This window comes from Balaenoptera physalus (genome assembly GCF_965194825.1).
Source record: "Balaenoptera physalus genome assembly, chromosome: 14".
NCBI classification, from domain to species: domain Eukaryota; kingdom Metazoa; phylum Chordata; class Mammalia; order Artiodactyla; family Balaenopteridae; genus Balaenoptera; species Balaenoptera physalus.
Window position 1 is genome coordinate 89071462 of NC_138893.1, and position 15925 is coordinate 89087386.

The window sequence follows — 15925 nt, forward strand, 5'->3', positions numbered from 1 at the left end:
TTTAATGTGAATACCGGGAGAGTGGCTACATCAGCATTCCAGTGTCCACCATATTGTTGTATGAGGAAATTCATGATACATCACAGTAATATACATTCCTACTTACCGTGGTGCCAACCTACAGCAGAACTCACCAGGCTACCCAGCCCCTATTTATTACTACTTCTCTCATTTTTTCTCTATATTTTCTATATTTCTCTCTATCACTTCTCTATATTTTTCAGCGATTATGAAATTGACTTAGAGATTTTCCGTTCAAGTTCAGCCATCAGGTGAATGACTTGTGTGTCTCTCTGAATTGCCCCATCCACTGCCTAGTCTCAGATTTCTTTCACTTACTCAAATCTAATAACTTTTGACCCACTCTTCCTTGGCAGCCTTCTTACATTGGGCAGTTGGTGTGTTATAGTGGAAAGAGTATACGCTTCAGAGTTAAATAAGTCAGATTTTACATTCCAGGTCTGCTACTAACTAGCTGTGCAAGGTTGGGCAAGTCATGTTAACTTTACTCGTCTTTGGTTTCTTCATCTATAAAAATACTCAGATAATTAAATGCAGTGGCATATGTAAGATGCCAAGCACAGTGCCCACAGATTCTGAAAAATGCAAGTTTCAACTCCCCTTCATATGGCTATATATTAGATCTTATCCTTGTATAGAATTTTTAGTCTCTGACATCTTAAACTACAATATCTCATTTTATAATCATAGCTTCTTATCCTTTGGGTTTACCTGCTATCTTTGCTCTCCAAATTCATTCAAACTTTTAATCTCCTGATTCTTATTTTTTCACCAAGTCTATTAAACCCCTCTCCAACTTACCTTTTTTCCCCTCTACTGGGCATAGTTCCATGAGTATAAACGCTCCCCCTAGGCATGCAGCTCCCTCTGCTCCTTTGTATTTCTGTACCACTGACTTCATAAAGCTTCAACTTAGAATCAGTCCAACCGTTTACCTTCTCTGTTCTTCTACCTGTGTTGGTACCTCTACAAATTAGTTTTCTATAGCCTTAGCTAGAGCATATTGCTTGACATATTTCATGTGTCCTTGATAAGTTTATTTTTCCATTCCTCTCAACCTTCACTGACCACTTTAGTTTCTAACCCTCATCCCTCCCATTTACACTGAGTTGATACTCTTGCCTAAAATATTAGAGAAAAATATTGTAAGTTATGAACTCCCTCAACTCCTTGTATTTCTGTATATACATTTTATATCCATGATTCTTTCACTTTCATCTCCCTACTAAGAGGATCTCTTCTTTTATACAAGGTGGTATTTCCAGTGAAGATCACTTTCTATTTCCTTTTGTCATACCTAGGTGCATATAACCAACTGAATGTTGGGTTTCTGCTCCTAATTTCACAGATGTCTCAACAAGCCCCAAACTAAGCATGTGATCTCCATTTTATCACCTCACTCATAATATTATTCTTACATTATCATCTCATTTAATGATTTGTGATGTGCTTAGCAATCAAGCTAGAAATCTAGGAGTCATAGTAGATTCCTGTCTTTTTCTCAAATGCTAACATCCTATTGGCCTGTTAGATCTACTGTCTTAATTTCTCTCTATCCTTTTCTCTCCATTCACTCTGCTGCTGCCTTAAATGAAACCCTTATCACATCTTGCCCAGATAACTGCAAATACCATCTGATTTTCCACCTCTAGTCTCATTTTCTTCCAATTAGTGTTCTCCACAGTTTCCAGAACATTCTTTTTGAAATGGAAATATGAGTATAATGCTCTTTACTTGAAACTGCTTTGTGTGTCGCCATTGCCTTGAAGATGGCACATGTAAAATGAAGTTTTGAAGACAAAGTTAAAGTATTTCTCATGTTATAAGGCCCTTTGCAATCTATCCTTGACTCTTTTCAACTGCGACTCATCTCACTCCTCCTCACGTAACCTGGGCGCCAGCCACAGGTTCATGGTTTCTGTGTATGTAATGCTGTTGCATGTCTCCATGCAGCACAGGTTTTTCCCCAGGATACCCTGGGGTTATTTTAAAATTATTTTTGAGCAACTCCCATATGTTCTGTGTGATAGGTCCTCTGCTAGGTGCCGGTAACACAAAATGACTAAGACTTATCTCTGATTTACCCCGGAGGGATGGAGGCACAGACTGATGAATGGTGATTTTACATGACACCACTGGAGAAGGGATCACAACTTCTTTGTTCATCAGTGTCGGCCAATACCTGGAATAATGACTGCTATGTAGTACTTTATCAAACATTTATTATTTTTGAATAATAACAAATAGTCGTAATAGCTATTACTTATCTAGTAGTTTATTTGTCCCAGGTATTGTTGTAAGTGGTTTTACTTATATCACCTTATTTAATCACCAAAACAACCCTATGGGGTACATACTATTATTATCTTTATTTTAACTGGTGAGGAAATGGAGGCATGTAGAGGATGTTACTTGAATAAATTGTGTCATATAAACACATGCTTAGGATACGATGGAGACATAAAAGAAGGACATCTAACCCAACCCACTTGGCTTAGAAAAGGCTTCCTAGAACATTCCAGGCAAAAGAGCACAGCAAGAGGCCATCACATAGAATGCATAGTGTGTTTTGAGTTCTGTGTTAGTGAAGGTAAAGTGAGAAGGGAAGAAGAGTGACAAATGGTGTCCAGAAATATGGCAAATATAAGCAGAAGAGGATAAATACAGTGCGGATAGAAATAAAGCCTAGTCTCTTTGATTTTTCAGATTAATTGCTCCAAACCCTGCATGCCCTGTGTTTTTTTTTTTTTTAAACATCTTTATTGAAGTATAATTGCTTTACAATGGTGTGTTAGTTTCTGCTTTATAACAAAGTGAATCACTTATACATATACATATGTTCCCATATCTCTTCCCTCTTGCATCTCCCTCCCTCCCACCCTCCCCATCCCACCCCTCTAGGTGGTCACAAAGCACCGAGCTGATCTCCCTGTGCTATGCGGCTGCTTCCCACTAGCTATCTATTTTACATTTGGTAGTGTATATATGTCCATGACACTCTCTCACCCTGTCACAAAGCTGCAGTAATCAAGACAGTTTGGTACTGGCACAAAAACAGAAATTTAGATCAATGGAACAGGATAGAAAGCCCAAAGATAAACCCTTATATGGTCACCTTATCTTTGATAAAGGAGGCAAGCATATACAGTGGAGAAAAGATAGCCTCTTCAATAAGTGGTGCTGGGAAAATTGGACAGATACATGTAAAAGTATGAAATTAGAACACTCCCTGACACCATGCACAAAAAAAAACTCAAAATGGATTAAAGACCTACGTGTAAGGCCAGACACTATCAAACTCTTAGAGGAAAACATAGGCAGAACACTCTATGACATACATCACAGCAAGATTCTTTTTGACCCAGCTCCTAGAGAAATGGAAATAAGAACACAAATAAACAAATGGGACCTAATGAAACTTAAAAGCTTTTGCACAGCAAAGGAAACCATAAACAAGACCAAAAGACAACCATCAGAATGGGAGAAAATATCTGCAAATGAAGCAACTGACAAAGGATTAATCTCCAAGATTTACAAGCAGCTCATGCAGCTCAATAACAAAAAAACGAACAACCCAATCCAAAAATGGGCAGAAGACCTAAATAGACATTTCTCCAAAGAAGATATACAGATTGCCCTGTTATTTTGTTTGTCTTGCTCTTGATTCATTTTCCACCCTCTTGAATGACCTACCTTTTTGAGGCTTGTCTAAAAACTCCAGGAATTTATGTTATTTAAGTAGAGGAAGAAATGGTGTCTGATGTTTCCATTACTGCCAGTGCTTCCATTTCTATATAGTTCTGGTGTTGGAGATGGTCAACCAGGTACTTGTCTTCTGCTGGTGGGGTAGGCCCTTGGCCAGGACTCATCGATTCTCCAAGTTTGGGTTATGTGGCTATAACTCTTTTTAGTGTCCATTTCCATGCTCAATACAATCATTATGCTAAAATGGATTAGGCTAGGAAAGCTTCCACACAATGAACCATACAATATATTGAAACAGATCTCTTTAACAAATTCTTAGACCCTTGTATTGAGTATGTTTCTTCAGCCTTACCACTCTTATCTACGACATGTCCACTCCAGAAGGTTTATCTAACTTTAAATCTTGGAAATTAGGGTCTGGAGTCTCAGTCCTTCTTTCCTAGTGGGAAATCTCTCTGACTTCATAAATCAGGAAAGTTCTAAGTATGCTTATGTGTGAGTCCTTGTTGACTCTTTTGGTCAGTACTTATTTTTCTGAATGGGCAATACCAGGCAGGAATCACCCCTGACAGAAGGTTTCTTATCAGGTCTAATTCTGGTGGGACTATGTTGCGTTAGCACAGTTGCTGAACCCAAGTTCATGTGCCCTAAACACAGTGAGGCCAAACAAACTGAAACATCGAAGTTTGGAACAGAGGAAGGTTTATTGCAAGGGCCATGCAAGGAAAATGGATGGTTCCTGCTCAAAAGACCCGAACTCCCTGATGGGTTTCAGGGAAGAAGGTTTTTTTTTTTTTTAAATTTTTATTTGTTTATTTATTTATTATTTTTGGCTGTGTTGGGTCTTCGTTTCTCTTCGAGGGCTTTCTCTAGTTGCGGCGAGTGGGGGCCACTCTTCATCATGGTGCGCAGGCCTCTCACTGTCGCGGCCTCTCTTTCTGCGGAGCACAGGCTCCAGACGTGCAGGCTCAGTAGTTGTGGCTCACGGGCCTAGTTGCTCCGCGGCATGTGGGAGCTTCCCAGACCAGGGCTCGAACCCGTGTCCCCTGCATTGGCAGGCGGATTCTCAACCACTGCGCCACTAGGGAAGCCCCCAGGGAAGAAGTTTTTATAAGCAAAATTTGCAGGGGAGGGCTGCAGGGTGTGTAACCCTCCTGTGATTGGTTGGTGGTGTTCCAGGAATCTCAATCATCAACCTTCTGGTTCCAACCAGTCTGGCGTCCACATGCTTGTGCTCAGCCTGAAGTTACCATCCCCCACCTGGATGAGGGCCTTAGTTTCTGTAGAAGAACTCAGAGATGTGTATCAGATTGTTATGCACATTCCCCAAGGAGGGCCCAGGCCCAATGCTCTGCTGTTGTTTCTTCCTGTATCCCCTCACTCTCCTAATTAGTAATTGAATCTGCCCTATGGAACTCAGGGAAGGTCTAGGAGGCTGAAAGCCTTTTTCCTACAAACAAGAAATGGGAAACAGAAAGGCTTTGACCACAGGATCCTGCTTGGTTACACAGTGATTGGCTATAGATGGTGATCAGTGAATGCTTGCTAAATATGTGAATGGGAATGGGTCTCAACCAGAGGTTTTCTAGTCATAATATTGAAAGATTCTTTTTAGTACCTTCCTTTCTATTATGTTTCTCTGAGGCTGGTAAGAAAGTAAAGGAACATCTAAAAGTGGTAAAATTTAATGTACAGTAAATTTCAAGTGCTCTTTTTATTGTAAAATCCTACTTTTGAAGGTTCTTCTCATCTCTATAATACTAATTATTCATGTCTCATTATTGTGCACATTTCAAAGCTTCTTATATAAACATGTGGGGAAATCCTGTTTGACTTTACATTTGATGTTTAATTGAAGGTTATATTCGATTTAGTCCACAACAGTTTTTTGTAGTTAATAAGCTATGGTGTCAGAATTGTTGGTCATTTAAAAGTAAATGACTAGAGACAATTAGTAGCTAAATTATAAAGTCGTTACTAAATTTGGGAACACTTTTTACTTCTTGCCCTGATTTAACTTCAATTTAGTGAGCAAAGTAGTGACATTTGAAATGAAATAGTTAATGTTCCAAGGCAATTGGGATGGCAAACGCATCTTGTTAGTTTATTTAATGAAAATGGTTCCGTTTAAAAATCTGAAACTTTTTTATTATGAAGTACTGTCACAGGAGCAGTAAAGAGGCAAGTGCTGTGCAGAGATTAATACAAAAAGTCACAGTTCTTCCCTCACGGGGGTGACAGTCCAAAGAAGATAGAGTGCTTTTTATCAAAGGGTTCCAAATGAGTGAGAAGACTAATTTTCACTGTTCTTTTTTTTCTCTCTTATATTTGCAGTCTTTTATAATTGATATGATCAGATATATCTTAACGTACATTTTTAGTTTACGCTTTTTTCATGATCAGCCCAGTTCCAACTTGTATTAATTTTTCAATTTTCTATGTCTAGAAGGAAAAGGAAAAAAAATACCTTTTTGCTAGATGTGGTTATTTTACCAAGCAATAAGTAATTGTATTTTTTCTTTATTTAAGAAACATCTTAAATTCTTGAGGCGTTAAGGTTTTTTTTTTTTCCTCAAGTAGCTGTTTACCTATGGGAAAAAATACTTTGTGCTCAGGACACCTATTTATTTTTATGGTGGACACTTTCCAGGGGCAAGCACTACATAGAGAGTATTGATTTCTACCTGACTTAATACCCAAACCTTTGCCAAAGTAATACTGAAGAAGAAATTGGGAAAGTTAAGCCTGTGATCATTTAAAAATTTTGTCAAGAGGGTAAAACTGTTAAGAGAAAGAGAGGCAAATGTTCCTGCCCAAGGCTACTCTAAATGTAGCTCTGAAGAGTGCAGCCTGCAAGTGATTGTGGTAGAGAAAATTGCAGAGGGGCTACTAGTTTTGTTAAACTGCAGAATAATATTTTATGGTAATTTTAAAAAAAGATCAGTTCATTTTGGAATTATTGTTTCCCAATGAGAGATGTAGCGATGAAGTGAACCACTTTTAAAAGTGGGACTAGAATGGGGCTCTTTATGAGGGATTTGGTTATGGGAAAACCATATATCCTTTCTGAATCGTCCCTTTTTCTCACCCTACATAAATGTTAAGCACTTATGAGGGTGATTTCTACATTTTGAAAGGAGAATACTGAACAAATTTTAGAACCTGTTTCTCTTCTACTAGCTATTTGAGGATAATTCATATGGTAAGATAGCTATTGAAACCTAGAAGCAAGATATATGTATCAAAGACAGAAAGAAATCTTCAGAGATAATTATATCATGGGTAAATGGAGGCTGCTTGATTGATTTTTCCCTGTTTTGATTTTATGATATCAGATAGGGCTCACATTATTCATGTATCTACATATAGCAAGCACGTAGGATTGGAATGAGTTCAGAGTAAATGAAAAACAACTTAGGAGGCCGTTGCAGTAGTCAAAGTGAGAGATGAAGAGAAATATATAGGGGGTTTCTTAGGGTTCTTCAGAGAAACAGAAGCAATCTTATAGAGAGAGAGAGAGACAGACAGAGACAGAGAGAGAGACAGTCAGAGACAGAGAGAGAGATATTTATTATTAGGAATTTGGATCACACAATTATGGAGGCTGGCAAGTCTCAAGAGCTGCAAAATGGGTTGGCAAGCTGGAGACCCAGGAGAAATGATGGTTTAGTTCTGGTGTGAGCTCGAAGAACAGAGAATCAGGTTAGCCAATGGTGTAATTCTAGTTTGAAGGCTGGCAGTCTGGAGATCCAGGAAGAGCTGATGTTTCAGTTAGCATCTGAAGGCAGAAAGAAAAAGCTGATGACCCAGTTCAAAGGCCATCAGGCAAGAAGAATTCTCTCTTTTGTTTGTAGGAGGGTCAGCCCTTTTGTTTTATTCAAGCCTTCAACTGATTGGGTGAGGCCCACCCACACTAGAGAGGGCAATCTACTTTATTCATTATGCTGATTTAAATGTTAACCTCATCCAAAAACATCCGCACAAAACACCCAGAATGTTTGACCAACAAATGGGCACCTCATGGTCCAGTAAAATTGACACATAAAAGTAACCATCACAAGGTTAAATCTGGATTTAGAAGACTTAGAAATGAATTAGATATAGGGGAACAGGAAAAGGAGGAGTCAAAAATGACTCCCAAAGAGTGAGTTTGAGCAACTGGCTAGTCCCATTTGCTAGGCTGAGGATGTATGAGGAAAAGCATGAGTAGTAGTAATGTGGAGTGATGAATGTAAATGATTCAACCACGTTCTTTTTGATGCACCTAAATATATGTGTACATGTATATAATGGTAAGCATTCTGACCACAGTCTCAAGTTCTTTCCTACTGACCTTGTAATAATAACTCTAAGTCAGAGGGTGGAGGAAATGTGTATTGTTTATTATAGATATAATATAAAATGGTGAGCATGGGTGAAATTAGGTCCTGAGGAGACACTGAAAGGGAACTGGACTGAACTTAGTACCGCTGCACCTAGACAGGGCTCCTGAGGCTCTCCACACGGTGTTACTCCGAGTTCTACTCCCAGTGTTGTAACTCACATGTTGGAGAGTGATCTGAGGCCTGATTGTTTCATTTGGGTTGCCGAGGATCAGACCTCAGACTGTGGAAGTAGTCCCTGACTGTGGGAGTAGTCTTTCCCTAGAAGGAGTAGATATTCTCAGTCTTAACCATCCTAGTGTGAATTCAGGAGAGAAGGAAATGAAGACTGAGGACATGGATCTTACATCCTGGATTATTATGCTTATTTTATATAAGTGAAGATAACTTTGGTGGAGCACAATTCTGGTTCTCTCTTCAGTCAAGTACAAGCTTTGGAACCCTTTGCATTAGTTATCTACTGTATTTATTATTGTTTTTATCAATATTAAATGTGCATCATATAGGAAATCAATAGGTATACCTAATGTGTGTTTATAACGAGTTAAAATCTAAATGCAAATAGGCAAAATGCATCAAAATAGAAGAAGAAAATATCTGTTAGTTCATGAGACCTTAAAAAAAATAAACAGAAATCAATGTTTAGTCTTTGCTGGCTTGAATTGTCAGACAGGAAATATATGCTGCAGTTGTGTCAAGAGGACTGATGTAATCCAGTGGAGAATTCTACTAGAGAGGCTTACACTTAATAGAAGAAAAAACAAAAACAGGGATAGAAAATCCCAAAACAGTTCCTGACTGGCTTCCCAATTTACTTGGTTGTCATTATCTGGCCTCCCAGAATATCTTTCTAGTTTGAACCATCCAGGAAGGCTCAGAGTGTTTCATTGTTAACCATTTATTGACCAAGATGAATTCACCCCAAGGTATAGGGATCTTGTTGGGAGGTTTGGTTTGCAATCAGTCACTATACTATACTTTGTAAGTATGGTTTAGTTAGTATATATTTAGGAGCTAAGATATGTTGAATAAATTGGCATGAAGTTTTTATTTGAAAAGCTGAGTAATAATTGTAATAATTGTATTTTTATAAGTGATTTTGGTTTTTCTTTTGGTCCAGTTCATCTAATTCTGTTAGCCATGTCAAAGATTCTTCACTTGTTACTTTTAACTTCTCATGAAAGACACATAATAAAATTAATATTCTCTTCTTTGTAATATCCTTCTCTATGAAAGGCGCTTGTTTTCATTAGCAGTGAAAGGGATTGCATGATACTGTTGATCTATAGAAAAGATCGTAGGTTGGATTCCAAAAATCAGCAGAAAGGAAAAAAAAACAAGTATAGTTAAAATTACTCTTAAGAGTAAATTGGAAATCAATAGGCTATATTTGTAAGTTCAGCATAGCCAGTTTTCCTTCTAGCATTTCTCTGGTTGAGCATCAGAAGTAGAGGGCTTTCTTTCAAGAGGCATGCTATGTGAAAATGCACATCTTTAAATCCCATAAGCACCCTGAACAAGGCTAGTTGCTCATGTGCTGGGATGTATTGATACTTGGGACCTCTGAACTCTTGAGGGCAGAATAGATTAACATTTCCTATTTCTATCCAGGTCATACAAATTGGCTGACTGAATCTTTGGGACTGTTTCATTTCAACTTATGTAATTGAAGTTGTGTAAGTTACACGTGTTTATGATTCAATTCCACTCTAGATGTTTTGGTTCTATTTGGTTATTCTTTCCCTATGATCTCTAATAGGCAGAGACACTGACATAGTCTGGAGAAAAGTTTTATAGTCAAACAATAAATTTTAACATTTGTATATTTAAGTTTGAGGAATGGTATAAGTTTATTTCATGATGCACTGGCTTTAGAAGCACTAAAAATATTTGGAAAGAATATCAGTTCTAATGACTCATTAAAAAGGGGGGTGGGGAACAGGGCATTTTTCCAGAACTCATCTCTCACTAAATTATAATGTCTATTTTAGACAATGAAAGTCACACTCAGGTCCCTAAAATCAATACTTTAATTTTATTCATTGTTGCTGGGAAAATGCTAAGTTCCTAAGCTTTGTTAATGTCACAGGACATTCAATTCTAGTTATTATAGTTTACTCACATATAGTGCTTAGTGAAAACTGAATTAAATTGCAAAATGAAATTAGTTATAGTCATTTCTATTCTACTTGGAGAAATAAACAGGTAAAAGCAACAGTCAGTGTTTTCTCTTGTAGCCCATAACTCAGCTTGCTTCCTATGAGGCACTGCAGTTCCCGCAGAGCTCTGCTCATTGATTACAGATTCACCTGGCTTAACTTGATAAATGATTTTTGCCTAAGCCTCCTGTCTGAGAGGCCTATTCAGATCTTGTTGATATAAATTTTTCACTGCCCCTTAGCCACTAATGCTAACATTACTGGTGATAATCTTTGGTTTGTATGTTAGTATGTGTCAAAGTAACAGTATTTCGTTAAGCCCTTTGGCAAATAAGTTTATCTGATTTTGTGAAATTATGTGAAGAAAACAATACTTTGAATTTAGCATGATTCATGATTAATCTGTTATAAGTAAGTTTTGAATGGGTTAGGCATGAGTTGTCTTGATTTGGGAATGACAAATTTCTGGTAGCTTAATATACTGGTAAAAATGTGCAATACCTTGTTATTTTGGAAGCCTTTACAGAAAACCTGGAACACTGAATGGCTTATTTTTCTGGATACTACAAATTTTTCTTTTGAGATACTTCATCATGAATCAGTTCTAATTATAAGTTATGCACCCATGACAAGTGACTGGAAATTAGTTATTCTCTATGTGAGAAATATAACCTAGAAATGGATTTTTGTATTATTTCTACCACATGGGTTTTCTGATGATTGACTATAAAGAGTGTTTACATAGAATATTCCACATTCACTTACACACATAATGCACTTAACATAAATGCACTTAAAAACATAACAAAGCTCTACAGCTTCTAAACTAAGAACCAAACCCTGAAGAGTAACTTCTTTAAGAATCCCTTTCTCTTGGTATACCACAGTTATAAAGCTTTTAAACTGAATGTTAATAAAATTTTCCACACTTTCACCTCCATCTATCAAAAATGGAGTTAAACTACTTGCACCTTAAAGCCGTGTGGAATGCATCTCCTAAGAACATGTGGTCTAGTGGTTTACCTTTTAGGATCTTCAAGGAAGATCTTCAGAACAGTGGAATGATCTATAGCTACCTAGGCAAACTTTGGCTTGTAGACTTGGTTTAACCAGTATTTCTTATATTTGACTGTGGGTCCCCTTCCCTTTCCATTTTCATGTAATGCCTGTTAATACAGAACATTCTTCAAGGAAAAAATATATGTTTCTATGTGTATGTGTATAATTGACAGCAGAGTTGACGCTAGATTCCAATTCCTCTCTTCTTGTCCTCAGGGCTGTTCTTATTATCCTTGAAATATTGTATTTATAATACACTCTAAAGCATTTAACATTCTGGAATACTGTAGGAAAAAGAAGAAAGCATTCTAATGAGTTAAATTATCTGATTAATTGGAGATTACAAAGCACACAATTTTTGGTTTCCTTCCTTGCAATTGAAGATCTTTTTGAAGTTTATATGTTGCTTTTCTTTGTCAATAAGTAGATCATCCTATGAGAGTGTACTTTGCCTTTTATAGTTGAACATTTTGCAATACTCCAGGGTCATTCCTTAGAGGTGGATTTTTTATGGTGTAAGGTGGTAGATTTAGAAGTGGAGATGGGTTAAGGAAGGTATTCGGATGTCTGGTAGCATTTTTCTGTTGTTAATGATTTTTTGATGACAGTATTTTTGTCATAAAAATAAAATTAACTAATGGTTTTGATTAACTACAGTTATTATTGTAATTGCATTATGTTGCAGTTGTAAATCAACTCTCCATATAGAATAGAGCCTATTGAGTTGGCATGAATTAACTGGACTTTTGCTGGAATAATTTTTTTCTAGAATTATCACCCATCAAGTGGTAGATATTCAATAAATATTTGTTTAAAAAAATTAAATGCAGAGACCTGGTCCCTGTGGCCATAGCTTACCAGTTTTATTAAGGGAAGCTGAGTAAGGAGGGAGAGCTTTTTGGCTAATTTCAGCCTCTGTGCTTTGTTCATCAGAATGCATGATGCTCACCCACTGATTTACAAGAGTGCATCTTCATTACACATGGGCTGCACATCCTCTGATACTCTAAGAGCTGAGCCTTTCCAAATTGTATTTAATGGTCTGGATTTGGTGTTGAAATTAGACTGGAATACACTAATGCCTACCACTGCTGATACTGCATCATCCTAATTTTTTCTCTCCTTTAAAATAACAACAAAAACCAATCAATTTACCTTGGTAAAGTGCTTCCTTTTTATTAATGTTGCTTTTTAAAAAGAGCTGTACAATTCTGACGCATTAGGTTGGAATATTGCTGGCAATATATCCTGTATATAGCCTTATCAGACCGATACTCCTGTAACTCACAGTGCCTTTTCTTATTGAAAAATCTTTCCCTTTCAGCCAAAGGAGTATAAAAAAATCTAAAAAGGGATCTGTTCTGCCCTCTATTTAGGCTCAGAAAGACAGCCTTTAAAAATAACACTTTTTTACTGTGAAAACATAGAATCTAGACAATCAAATTACATAAAATACTCCTTTATTCTGATGGGTGTTTATTACTTTATTAGTTATGAGCAAGATATAGTCATTCACATTGAAGACCAAACTGCATTAAAAAAAGCAAACTGAACTTTGCAAAATAATGAACACTTCCTCCCCTCCCCATGCACATAATAATCAGTTTTATAAATTAATGGCTTATGAGGCTTTTATTCTTTTGACTATATTCAGCATGCATTTGGTATACTTTATCTCATTTTTTACTAACATCATTTCTTCTAGGTCTTCCATTCATAATTTATTTTAAATTTTATCTAATTGAAAATTTGGTGACATTATCCTGAGTCTTTTCTTGCACAAGACAGGGTAAAACTAAATAATGTTAAAAAGAATTTAAAAACTTTTTTTTAATCCAAATGTATATGCTTTCTAAAAAGGGTATGTACTTGCACATAACACATAGCATACTGCAGTTAGGTTTTTATGTAGACTCTGCTTGAGTATCTTTTCCCCTAGAAAAGGATGCTATCTAGTCCCCTTATATGGTCTCTTAGTTAATAGCCTAGAACCCACCTTCATTCCACTTGAACCTCCCTTCTCTGTGTTCTAGATAGGAAATTATCAACAGGTTGGCCAAACCTGTCCCTCAGCTATATCTGATTTGGGCTGAACACTGTTGACCCCCAGGATATTACACAAAAAAATTGAATTAGTTTATAACATTTGAATATCAGAAATTTCCCACAGAAATTGAGATTTTTTGGTTTCTCTAGAAAAAACTGGAAGATATGGATCTATATTCCTGTTTGGCAACTCTCCTTTGGAGCTCAGTGGTAGTTGCCCCTTTTACATGAGACAAGGGCTCTCTCATTTATTAAAACTTCAGTTCCCCCTACTCCCTATTTTGCAGACATTGAGGCTGATGATCAAATGACATTAGCACTTGTCTTTTTTTTTTTTCATGCTCAGCACCTGCCTGACCCTCTGGACACTTGAGATTGTGACTCCTTACATCTTTCTGCTTTACTGGAACTTACTTGTATTGTGGCCAGCACCACTGGGCACTAATAAGGAGTTATTATAAACTACTTCAAAATGTGCTTTCTGTTCCAGATATGATTCTTTCAACTAAAATACTTTGTATTGCAGGCAGTATATGAGAGGAATGAATCTAATGGTTAGGAATTTTAGGTTGCATGATCTGCAGAGGAGATACTTTGGGGCTAACAATCCCTTTGGATGCCATTGCCTCACCCATGCAATGACTAATATACTGTCACTGTTTACAATTTAACTCCCTCGATTCCCTCTCAAGTTCTCTATTCATGATTCACTCTGGTGTCTATCAGTGAGTTATGCCCCAGAGTGCCTGCCCTTTTCACACACATTTGTTTAAGAAATTGAGAGCAGAGGAAGATTTAAGGCATTTGAGGAAATGCTTTTGTGTGAGTTTTGGAATCTTGCTCAGGGATTATTGTTGGTGTGGTAAAATTGAAAGAGGTACAGTGAAAATAGAGACCTTGAGAGTAGTTCTTTCTGAAATATTTAAAATCCCAGTTCCTATTTGAAATCTAGCAACTAGTGACTACTAGCAATAAGTGTGCTTCATTTGTACCCCAAGAGTGCAGTATTGTGACTCAATGCCCCCAACATCAGTTCTTTCTCCGTATAGTTGAATAACAACTTAAATGTAGTCTGTGTTTAGGAAAGACTTATGATACGTATTATCAAACAAGGATAACTTTTCTTTGTACGGTAAAGAAATCTCATCAGCCTGTATGTTGCCACCGTATTCATCAAGAGAATGATCAATAAACAAGATATATGCAGTAGGTGGAATCTTTTTGTTCTCTTTTCTCTTTTGTAACTCTCATTGTCATGCAGGAGGGTGCCCTCAGATCTCCAGGATTCTATTTTCTGGATAGTGCTCAATTGTCTTGACTGTTCCATTTGGGCATCAGAAATTTCTTTCACATTCAGAGGGGTTTCAAGTGCCACATAACTTCTAGTGAAGTGCAGAGTAGTTTAAGATCCAGAAGCCATGGTACAGAGAAGAGTATTAACACTCATTCAGGACAGACTTCTTTTCCTTAACTTGCCGTTTGACCTTGAAGAGACCGTGTGTGTATTACATCAATATGTACCTTTCTTCACCAGAGTGAGCTTGTAGAGTCAAACTGTGTGGGCTGGAGAAGATGGCTGCTTTCAATTGTAATCTAGGGTGATAAAGATGATCAGCCGAACTTGAGTTGTTCACTTGATTCAGGAGAGAAATATAATAGGCAATGGATTATCCAAGTAAAAAAAGTCATTTCATAGTAATTGGCTGACATTTAGAAGCTGGAATTGAATGAAAGCCCATTAAATTTATTTAATCATTATGGACTCAGTTTTGAGAAGAAAACCAGATCTGCCTTCTCTGTGTAAATCAATACAAAACTGTATCCCTTTTCTTTTTTTTTAAAAACATCTTTATTGGAGTATAATTGCTTTACACTGTTGTGTTAGTTTCTGCTGTATAACAAAGTGAATCAGCTATCCGTATACATATATCCCCACATCCCTCCCTTTTGCGTCTCCCTCCCACGTTCCCTATCCCATCCCTCTAGGTGGTCACAAAGCCCTGAGGTGATCTCCCTGTGCTATGCGGCTGCTTCCCACTAGCTAGCTATTTTACATTTGGTATTGTATATGTATATCAATACCACTCTCTGACTTCATCCCAGCTTACCTTTCCCCCTCCCTGTGTCCTCAAGTCCACTCTCTATGTCTGCGTCTTTATTCCTGTCCTGCCCCTAGGTTCTTCGGAACCATTTTTCTTTAGATTCCATATATATGTGTTAGCATACAGTATTTGTTTTTCTCTTTCTGACTTAGTTCATTCTGTATGACAGTCTCCAGGACTTACTTCATTCTGTATGACAGTCTCTAGGTCCATCCACATCTCTACAAATGACCCAATTTTGTTCCTTTTTGTGGCTGAGTAATATTCCATGGTATACATGTACCACATCTTCTTTATCCATTCGTCTGTCGATGGGCATTTAGGTTGCTCACATGACCTGGCTATTGTAAATAGTGCTGCAGTGAACGTTGGGGTGCATATGTCTTTTAGAATTATGGTTTTCTCTGGGTATATGCCCAGTAGGGGGTTTGCTGGGTCATATGTTAATTCT

General features: G+C 37.3%; 1 protein-coding gene across 4 annotated transcripts in view; it reads left to right on the plus strand.

Annotated features, from left to right (window-relative positions):
- Positions 1–15925, plus strand: part of CTNNA3 (catenin alpha 3) — a 1725675-nt gene that overhangs the window by 563958 nt on the left and 1145792 nt on the right. The gene's annotated exons all lie outside the window — the stretch shown is intronic.